The 9837-nt window shown below is 45.5% G+C and overlaps 1 pseudogene across 1 annotated transcript in view; it reads right to left on the reverse strand.

The window, feature by feature from the left end:
• Positions 1 to 590: 590 nt before the first annotated feature.
• LOC143294283 (uncharacterized) overlaps positions 591 to 9837 on the reverse strand; it is an 18427-nt pseudogene continuing 9180 nt past the window's right edge. Inside the window, exons 2-6 of the transcript XR_013056882.1 lie at positions 9569 to 9837; positions 6901 to 7117; positions 4084 to 4323; positions 1951 to 2310; positions 591 to 1353 (exon numbers count right to left, since the gene is read on the reverse strand). The exon at positions 9569 to 9837 is cut by the window's right edge and continues 399 nt beyond it. The product of XR_013056882.1 is annotated as an uncharacterized LOC143294283 (transcript). The remainder of the gene's footprint in view (positions 1354 to 1950; positions 2311 to 4083; positions 4324 to 6900; positions 7118 to 9568) is intronic.

The raw sequence follows: 9837 nt of genomic DNA on the forward strand, positions 1-9837 counted from the left end.
ATACCTCAGTTGCACCTCTAAAAACCTAACAGCCTTACGGATATCTTACATTGAAGAGAATGACCATCTAACTGAATTCTACATCTAACACCCTATCCTACAATCCAGCATCGTAACACCTTGTCTACTTTAACCTCGTCCTAAACCCCCAACATGCATACGATACTCTGATTCCCTGTTAATATTACAACCTCACATATCAACAACCAAAATCAGTCTGTTAAAATTAATCCTAATACCCCGTCTTACACATATCGACAACTCAACACCATGCCTGAAAGCGTTAACTCAGTCAGTACGGCCAGTCCTCTCTTCTCCTCTACACAGACCCCTCGGATGTCCAGTGGGTGTCTGAATGACCCAACCTTTAGCTTCCGTTGTCAGAATTGTGGTATTCTTTATCAACATTCACCTCTTCAGTATAAAAGCCTTCCGCTTGCAATATTTTGATGATCGTAATTGGGGTGAAACGCTGTTAACGTCGTCTCTTTCGCCGTTCGTATGGAGAGAGTTAACTCTTACCTAACGGCTCCACGACAATCCTTATACCTCCCCCATCATAACGTCTACCCCCACGCAGTTCCCCCCTCCACCCGATCGTTTCTACCTTGCATTCCACCTGCCACCCCCCTCCACCGCCCACACCCTAACCTATGCACCACTCTCTCTCGACCCCACACATCACCTTTGTGCATGCGTGTGGAGTGACTGATGATGCGAACGCTCTTTCGCTGTGCCTGCAGAATACACAGCACGATAAAGACCACCGTTATCACCTTTATCAGTAGTATCATTCTTACTGCACTGTCTTTTTATTCTTTCCCTGTCATCGCACGTACGTCTTGCTGTGCTGAAAGAGCGGCTTAATGTCCGGATCATCCACGGCGCGGATGAGAACCATCTCCTCGAATGTTTCGTCATCTAGGTCAGGGGCCACGTCACTCATACTCTTCTTCTGCTGCTGTTGGTGTTGGTGGTGATGCTGGAGCTGCAGCAGTCGCTCCACAGAGACAAACTCCTCCTCTCTGAGGCTGTGCAGCCAGTTGAACACCTTCAGGTTGCGATGCGCCCGGTCCAAGGTCTGCCCGCGGTTCCACACCTCCAGGTCCTGGACCCGGATCTCGTGGTAGCGCGGGCGGCCCATGCGGATGCGGATGTCGCTCTTAATGACGTCGCTCAGGTGGGGGGAGATGCGGATCTTCTGCGGGATCTTGGGCCTCAGGGCAAAGTCCTGGTCCACGTAGGCCGGGAACTCGGGCAGGTGGAAGTGTAGTCCGACTTCGGCTCGTTGTTATCGCCCACCCCCGTCACCCTCTCCAGGGCCCTGGTGGTGATGGCGATGCGATGTTTTACCTGTCCCGTGGAAAGACAGAAAGTAGTAGTAGTAGTAGTAGTAGCAGCAGCAACAGCAACAGTAGTAGTAGTAGTGGTAATAGTAGTAGCAGTTAACAACAGCAGCAGCAGCAGAAGCAACAGCAGTAGTTATAGTACTTGTAGTACTTGCAGTAGTAGTAATTGTAAGCAACAGCAGCAGCAGTAATAATAGTAGTAGTAGTAGTAGTAGCGGCAGAATCAGCAGCAATAGCAGCAGTAGTAGTACGTGGTAACAGCAGCAGCAGCAGCAGTAGTAGTAGTAGCAGCAGCAGTAGTAGTAGTAATAGCAGCAGCAGCAGTAATAGTAGCAGTAGTAATAGCAGCAGCAGCACCAGCAGTAGTAGAAGTAGTAGTAGCAGCAGCAATAGCAGCAATAGTAGTAGCAGTACGTGGAAGCTGCAGCCTTATCATAATCATCATCATCATCATCAGCAGCAGCAGCAGCAGCAGCAGCAGCAGCAGCAGCAGCAGTAGTAGTAGTTGTAGTAGTAGTAGTCCTTCCCCCCACCCCTCTCCCTCCCTACCGTGACCCCCTCCAAACCCGTCTCTTCCCCCCTCCTCCCTCCTCCCCCTCACCTTACTGGTCAGCTCCCGCTTGAGGTCGATGGCGAGGATCTGGCTGTCCCCTTTCCACATGCTGACGCTCTTCTCTTCTCTCATCTTCATCAGCATCAGCTGCGACGCCCGCCGCCCCGCCGCGCCGCGCCTCCCCAAAGCTCCAGTTGTATTGCCGCCCCCGTCACCCGCTCCCCCACCTCCAGTTCCTCCTCCTTCGGAAGGCGGCGGAGTGGCGAAGAACACGTCGCTGCTGCCTGCTGAGGTCAAGGAGGCTTTGGACACGGAGCGGTGGAGCGAACGGCCGCGCGCGGAGGAGCGGAGGCGGTGCCAGGAGCTGAGAGCGGAGAGGCGTTTGTTGATCATCTGACGCTTGAGCTCCTGCAGGCAACAAAACAAAAAAACACACGCAAAAGCACGCGCACGCGCACGCGCGCACACGCATACACACACGCATGCAAACAGACATAAACAGACACATTCACACACTCATATAGATAGACAGAGAGCCAAACGGATCCACACACACACACACACACACACACACACACACACACACGATACGTAATAACAGATAGGATACGAACATTACATTACAACACAATGCGACGCGAGACTGCAATGCCATATTACTTTTTCTTTTTTTTCCCGGCCATTTTATTCAACAGAATGCATGGTCGTGAGAATCGTGAAGAGGGACTGGGGGAATGAGTGCACTTCCTTTTGAAGCGGGGTATTTCTTCCCCTGCTGCTCTCTTACGGCCCACTCACACTCTTCTGTCTGTCTGTGTTTTCTTTTTATGGACACTTTTTCTTTCAGTTTTGATCTTTCAAACTGTGTGTGCGTATGTCTGTGTTTGTTAATGCTCTAGTGTGAGTTGAGTAATGTGTGCGCATCTCTCATTTACTCATTTGTTAATGCTCTAGTGTGAGTTGAGTAATGTGTGCGCATCTCTCATTTACTCATTTGTTAATGCTCTAGTGAGTTGAGTAATGTGCGCGCATCTCTCATTTACTCATTTGTTAATGCTCTAGTGTGAGTTGAGTAATGTGTGCGCATCTCTCATTTACTCATTCTTCCTCTATATTCCGTCGTGACAGTATGAGCATCTGTTAGTTTCTTTTACTTTAATTTTATTTAGCAAGATGTTAGTGGGATATATATTATGTAATATTTTCCAATGTAATACTCTAAGCCTTGTTTATTTAGTAATGTCCTTTTCTTTAGACCAAGTTAATTTGTCAGTATCAATATCAAATTTTCTCGTCCAGAAAAAGGAGGCAGCTGGGATGGTAGTTTCTTTGCATGCAAGCAAGAGTTCCCTTATTAATTTTGCTTTGGATTTCCGTTAAATATGCTGGTTTCACAAGACCGTTTGCCTATTTCTGTTTCGCCTGCCTGAATCAACTCGATCCACTGGCTAGGGACGGAGTTCACCAAAGCATTGTACTGGAACAATGTATTAACTCTGTGTTGTCCGATTAGATCCTGGACCTCTTTAAGAAACGAATGATGAGCGCCCAATGGCAGCCGTCAGTCGGCTCTACCCAGGTAGGTAGCCTGTTGTGTAATTGACTCTGTGTGTGTAAAGCGCTTAGAGCTTGGTCTCCGACCGAGGATAGGCGCTATATAAATATCCATATCAATCAATCAGTCAATCAATCAAGAGATAACAGTCTGTTTTCATTGGGGTGAATCATGTCTCTTATTTATTCGATGCCATGTCGAATGAGCAGATTCCTGACCAGCAGCGTAACCCAATGCGCTTAGTCAGGCCCTGGGGGAGGGGGGGGGGGCGGGGGGGGTGGGGGGTGGGGGTAAAAGATATATAAAATAATAATTAGATAAGTCATAAAATTAATGAATGAATAAATTAGCAAAAAAAGAAGAAGTCAATAAATCTATAAGAAAAATATTTATATATATATAAGTGAGCAAATAGATAAAGAAATAAAATATGTGTGTGTTTATTTGTGTGCGTGCATGTTTGTGATTGTACATGTATGTTTGTTTATGTGTATATGTGTTAGAGAAGAGAGAGAGAGGGAGGGAGGGAGAGAGAGAGAAGAGCGAGAGAGAGAGAGAGGGGGGAGGGAGGGAGGAGAGAGAGAGAGAGAGAGAGAGAGAGAGAGATGCCCACTTGACTGTCTCACCTGGAAGTCCAAAGGCTTTCCACGGAATGTCTTGGCGCCAGCGGAGGCCACCCTGTGTCTGGTGGCTGCGGCCTTCCGTCGGGAGTCCTCCTGGCTGCCGGGTATGTTGGTCATGCTGCTGCTCTTCTTCAGGCCCGCCGCCAGCGCCATCTTGTTCCGCTTGCCGCACAGGTACAGCGCCCTCTTCTCGTCCTCGTCACACAGCCGGAAGGCTTCCGACTCGTCCAGTAGGTTGAAGCCCTGTTCGTGTGTTTGTTTGTTTGTTTGTTTGTTTGTTTAACACCTGGCCTCAAAACTCACATCGGACTTCTCTCAGTAACCATTACCTCAAAACTCACCTCTTCTTTCAGTGGACATTACCTCAAAGCTCACCCCTTCTTTCAGTAAACGTGGCCTCAAAGCTCACCTCTTCTCTTAGTAAACTTTGCCTCAAATTTCACCTCTTCTCTCAGCAAAGGGAAACATGGCCTCAAAACTCACCTCTTCTCTCAGTAAACATGGCCTCAAAACTCTCCTCTTCTCACAATAAACATGGCCTCTAAACTCACCTCTTCTCTCAGTAAACATTACCTCAAAACTCACATATTCTTCCAGTAAACATTACCTCAAAACTCAACTCTTTTCTCAGTAAACATGGCCTCAAAACTCATCTCGATATTCTCTCAGTAGACATGGCCTCATAACTAACTCTTCTCTCAGTAAATCTGGCCTCAAATTCACCTCTTCTCTCAGTAAACCTGGCCTCAAAACCCACCTCTTTTCTCAGTAAACCTGGCCTCAAAACTCACCTCTTCTCTCAGTAAACCTGGCCTCAAATTTCACCTTTTCTTTCAGTGGACAGTTCCTCAAAACTCTTCCTCTTCTCTCAGGAAACATGGCCTCAAAACTCACCTCTTTTCTCAGTAAACCTGGCCTCAAATCTCACCTCTTCTTTCAGTAAACATTGCCTCAAAACTCACCTCTTCTCTCAGTAAACATGGCCTCAAATCTCACCTCTTCTCTCAGTAAACATGGCCTCAAAACTCAACTCTTCTCTCAGTAAACATGGCCTCAAAACTCACCTCTTCTCTCAGTAAACCTGGTCTGAAATTTCTCTCAGTAAATCAGGCCTCAAATTTCACCTATTCTCTCAGCAAACATGGCCTAAAAAATCACCTCTTCTCTCAGTAAACCTGGTCTGAAATTTCACCTCTTCTCTCAGTAAACATGGCCTAAAAATTCACCTCTTCTCTCAGTAAACCTGGTTTGAAATTTCACCTCTTCTCTCAGTAAATCAGGCCTCAAATTTCACCTCTTCTCTCAGTAAACATGGCCTAAAAATTCACCTCTTCTCTCAGTAAACCTGGCCTCAAAACTCTTCCTCTTGTGTCAGTAAACATGCCCTCAAAACTTATCTCGATATTCTCTCAGTAGACATGGCCTCAAAACTTACCTCTTCTCTGATTAACCCTGGCCTCAAAACTCACCTCTTCTTTCAGTAAACACGGCCTCAAAATTAACATCCTCTCTCAATATATGTATTAAAAACAAAACAAAAAACAAAACAAAACAAAAACAGAATCAAATTAATATAATACTCTTTTCAGCTCTAAAATTTCCATCAGTAAAGTCCTAGAGAGAAATTACACACGCTATATAATCATTGTCTCTCCGGTAACTCCTATGGAATGAAAAATACCGGACAGCAACAACGTTGTCATCAGAAAGAGCAATCTGATTTAAAGAACATCACCAACAGTAATACCTATCATCAGGCGCGTGTTATGTATTGTGAACATTGAATTGCATTGCAACATCAAGATTTTTCAACAAAAAAAAGATGAAAAAACAACAACAAAAAAACAAAAAAACAGCAAAAACAAACAAACAAACAAACACAAAAAACCAAAAACAAAGAAAGAAACAAACAAACACACACAAAAAAAAACAACAACAACAACCAACCAAACAAAAAACAACGAGAAACAAAAAAGCAACATATCCACAAAATCCATGGCTTTTGAAATCCCAGAACGGGAGATAAGCGACACACGAGCCTTATAGAACTGATACAAAACGATAGGAGATTAATTCCCTTTCGCTTGAGAAGCTTCACACACACACACACACACGTATGTATCTATAGTTCAAGTATATATTTCAGTTTTCAAATCTATGTTCTCTTCTTTTTCCTGTCCTTTTTTTTTTTCTTCATTTTTGTCAGATAGCTTGACATTAAAAAGCAGTTGTTCCTTATTCAATTCCTACCCTGAAAAAAAAGACTTCACACACACACACACACACACACACACACACACACACCACTTTTCCCTGCGAAAAAACAAAATAATCAATTAATTAAACGTCGAAAATATCACACAGTACAGTAGCACAAGTAGTCGGTTACAACCCACCAAAGAAAAAAAAATCACACAAACACAATGCTGAGCGAAGTGACCATACGATTTGTGTGTGTGTGTGTGTGTGTGTGTGTGTGTGTGTGTGTGATCTGGATCGTCTATCAACTGTTGGTGTAACTTCTTCAGACGACTCTGTAAACACACACAGACACAGACACAGACAGACAGACATACACACACACACACACACACACACACACACACACACACACACAGTCTGCATGGCTTATAGCGGAATGTCATTGGAGGAATGGATTGGAAGGACTATGATTAGGCGTTTAAAAAAAAAAATATGTGGTTTTAAAAGATTGAAATGAGGGAGAGTGGCGAAAATCGTGAGGTAAACTGTTCCAAAACAGATGGGCTGAATGAGAAAAAAAAAAAAAAAAAAGAAAAAAGAATCATACCACATCATTACCTGAGACAGGGCATGAGACTGGGCCATCATGAAGCGATCCAGCTCTCCTTTCCTCTTCTTCGCCAGCTCCACCCAGCGGCTTCCACCTTGACTGGCGGGCCTTTGCGAGGACCGGGCGTTCAGTAATCCCTCGGCCCCCTCAGCGCATATGGCTTTCCGTCTCCGAGGGCGTCGCCGTTTCTTCTCCCGGGACGCGCGGGAACCGTGGCTGGAGCAGCTGTGTGACACGAGAAATCAAATCAAATCAAGTCAAATCAAATTATGGTGCTTAGAGTTACAGCATCGCCGATCACTAAGGCCATCTCGTGACGCGAGGAAACCGACGAGTTCATTCGTTCATTCGTTTGTTAGTTCGTTCATCCATTCATTCGTCTATTCTTTCCTTCCGTCATGATTTCGTTCGTTCGCTCATTCGTTTGTTCGTTGATTCGTCCACCCTTTCGTCTGGTCTTCGTTCCTTATTTCATTCGTTCGTTCATTCATCCATTCATTCATTCATTTGTTTGCTCGTTCACAAGTTCATTTACTCAGTATTATTTATTCCTTCATTCGTTTATTTCTCCCTCCATTTCTTTCTCCTTTCATTCGTTCATTCATTAGTCGATTGTTCATTCTTTCGTTCATTCCTTTTTCATTTCGTTCTTTCTTTCGTTCGGATCTCGGTTTATCGTCTCATCCCCGAATGACTAGACACTCAGTTTGATTTTCCAGTCAAACATAATAATAATAATAATGGATACTTATATAGCACACTATCCAGAAATCTGCTCTAGGTGCTTTACAAAAACGCTTTTGATAACATAAAACATTATATCTATGTTACATACACACACCAAAATGTGACCACACACACACACACACGCACGCACGCACGCACGTACGCACACTGCATACATACATTTTAACATACATGTGTATCTAACTGCTACCCTAACACATACGCACACATAGGCAGGCACAAACTTACATAAACACACGCACACACAATACACATTCATATACATGCATATAGTTGTGGACCTGCCACAATTGAACTTATTGCTGAGGGAAAAGGTGGGTTTTGAGACGAGATTTAAAAGATGCGAGGGAATCAGATTGACGGAGGTTATCAGGGAGCTTGTTCCACGTGGGAGAAAACATGGGAGAACAGGCGAGACTGGGATTCGAACCCACACCCCCGCGGACACTGTATCGGCAGATAAGCGTCTTAACCATTCTGCTACATTGAAACTGAACCTCATTTACTCACTGACTCTGAATCGATGCCGAAACTGACTGTATTGTATTGTATTGTATTGTATTGTATTGTATTGTATTGTATTGGAGGGAGTTTGGGTGTTTGAGGAGAGGCGTCTTCAGACCTCGAACAGAAGCATCAATCCAGCAAATAGAATAGACGAGATTTTTGCCAGAATGGTTAAAACTTGGCTGCCAACACAGCGTTCGTGAAGGCCTGGGTTCGATTCCGACTCTCGCCCTTTCTCCCAAGTTTGACCGGAAAAATCAAACTGAGAGTCTGGTCATTCGGATGAGACGATAAACCATGGTTCCGTGTGCAGTACGCACTTCGCGCACTGAAAAAGAACCCATGGCAACAAAAGTGTTGTCTTCTGGCAGAATTTTGAAGAAGAAATCCACACTGATAGGTAAAAATTTTTTTTTTTTTTTAAATATATATATATATATGTTTACACTCTATATGCCTGACTAAGTGCTTTTGGTTATGCTGCTGATCAGGCATTTACTTAGTAGATGTGGTGTAGCGTATATTTATGGTTTTGTCCGAACGCAGTGACGCCTCCTTGAGAAACTGAAACTATTGCCACCTGTCCACAGTACAGCCGCATTGGTGTGTGTCTGCCTTTGGGCTGTGATCTCATCTCCGGAGACACTGACGTCTTCATCATTCGCGATGGACAGTACTTTTTTTTTTTTTTTCACAACAGATTAATACTCTTCCAGGAATGTGGAGAGCGCTTCGCTACAGTGCTGCGCCACGTTTTTCCTGCCAGTCTGTAGGTGTAGGCCTAATTGTTTTACTATAAAAAAAAAAGGCCTATTCTGCAGAATTTTGCCAGGGACACAGCTCATTAGTTGCTGTGGGTTCTTTTACGGTGCGCTAAGACTGCTGATGAGAGTTTGAACCCACCCCCCCCCCCCCCTTTTTTTAACAGCAGATGTGGTGTGGTGTAGCGTATACTGATCAGTCCGCACGACACCTCCTTGAAGCTGAAACAACTGAAACTGCTGAAGGGCATTCTATCACTCACCAACCACTCACCCACTCACTCGCGCACTCACTCACCCACTCATTCACTCAATCACATACCCACCCACTCACTCACCCACTCACTCGCACGCTCACCCACCCACCCACCCAAAGAAAGATAGCTGGGTGTCCAAAGACTCACTCACTCACTCACCCACCCACCCACTCACTCACTCACCTACCCACCCTCCCACTCACCCACTCACTCACTCACTCACCCACCCACCCACCCACCCACCCACACACTCACTCACTCACTCACTCACCTGAACAAAGAGAGCTGGGTGTCCAAAGACTCGCAGTTCTCTGACTCACTCAGTCACTCAGTCACTCACTCACACACACACCAGCCCACCCACCCACTCACTCACCCAGCCACCCACCAACTCGCCCACCCACCTGAACAAAGACAGCTGGGTGTCCAAAGACTCGCAGCTCTCTGCCCGACGAATGCCGGTGCTCCCTCCCCGTCCCAGCTGGGCGCTGAAGACGGGCAGACGTAACGTATGCACCTGACGTGGCAGCGGTGTGATGACGTAATCCGACATCCAGGAATGCAGCACTTTGGACAGTCTGACCTCATCCGACTCCCACTCTGCTGTGTCGTCACTGTAGTACACACTGTCGTCATTGTCAATGTCGTCGCCGAAAGTGTCATCCACGCCAGG

This window comes from Babylonia areolata, chromosome 19 (genome assembly GCF_041734735.1).
Source record: "Babylonia areolata isolate BAREFJ2019XMU chromosome 19, ASM4173473v1, whole genome shotgun sequence".
Taxonomy (NCBI): domain Eukaryota; kingdom Metazoa; phylum Mollusca; class Gastropoda; order Neogastropoda; family Buccinidae; genus Babylonia; species Babylonia areolata.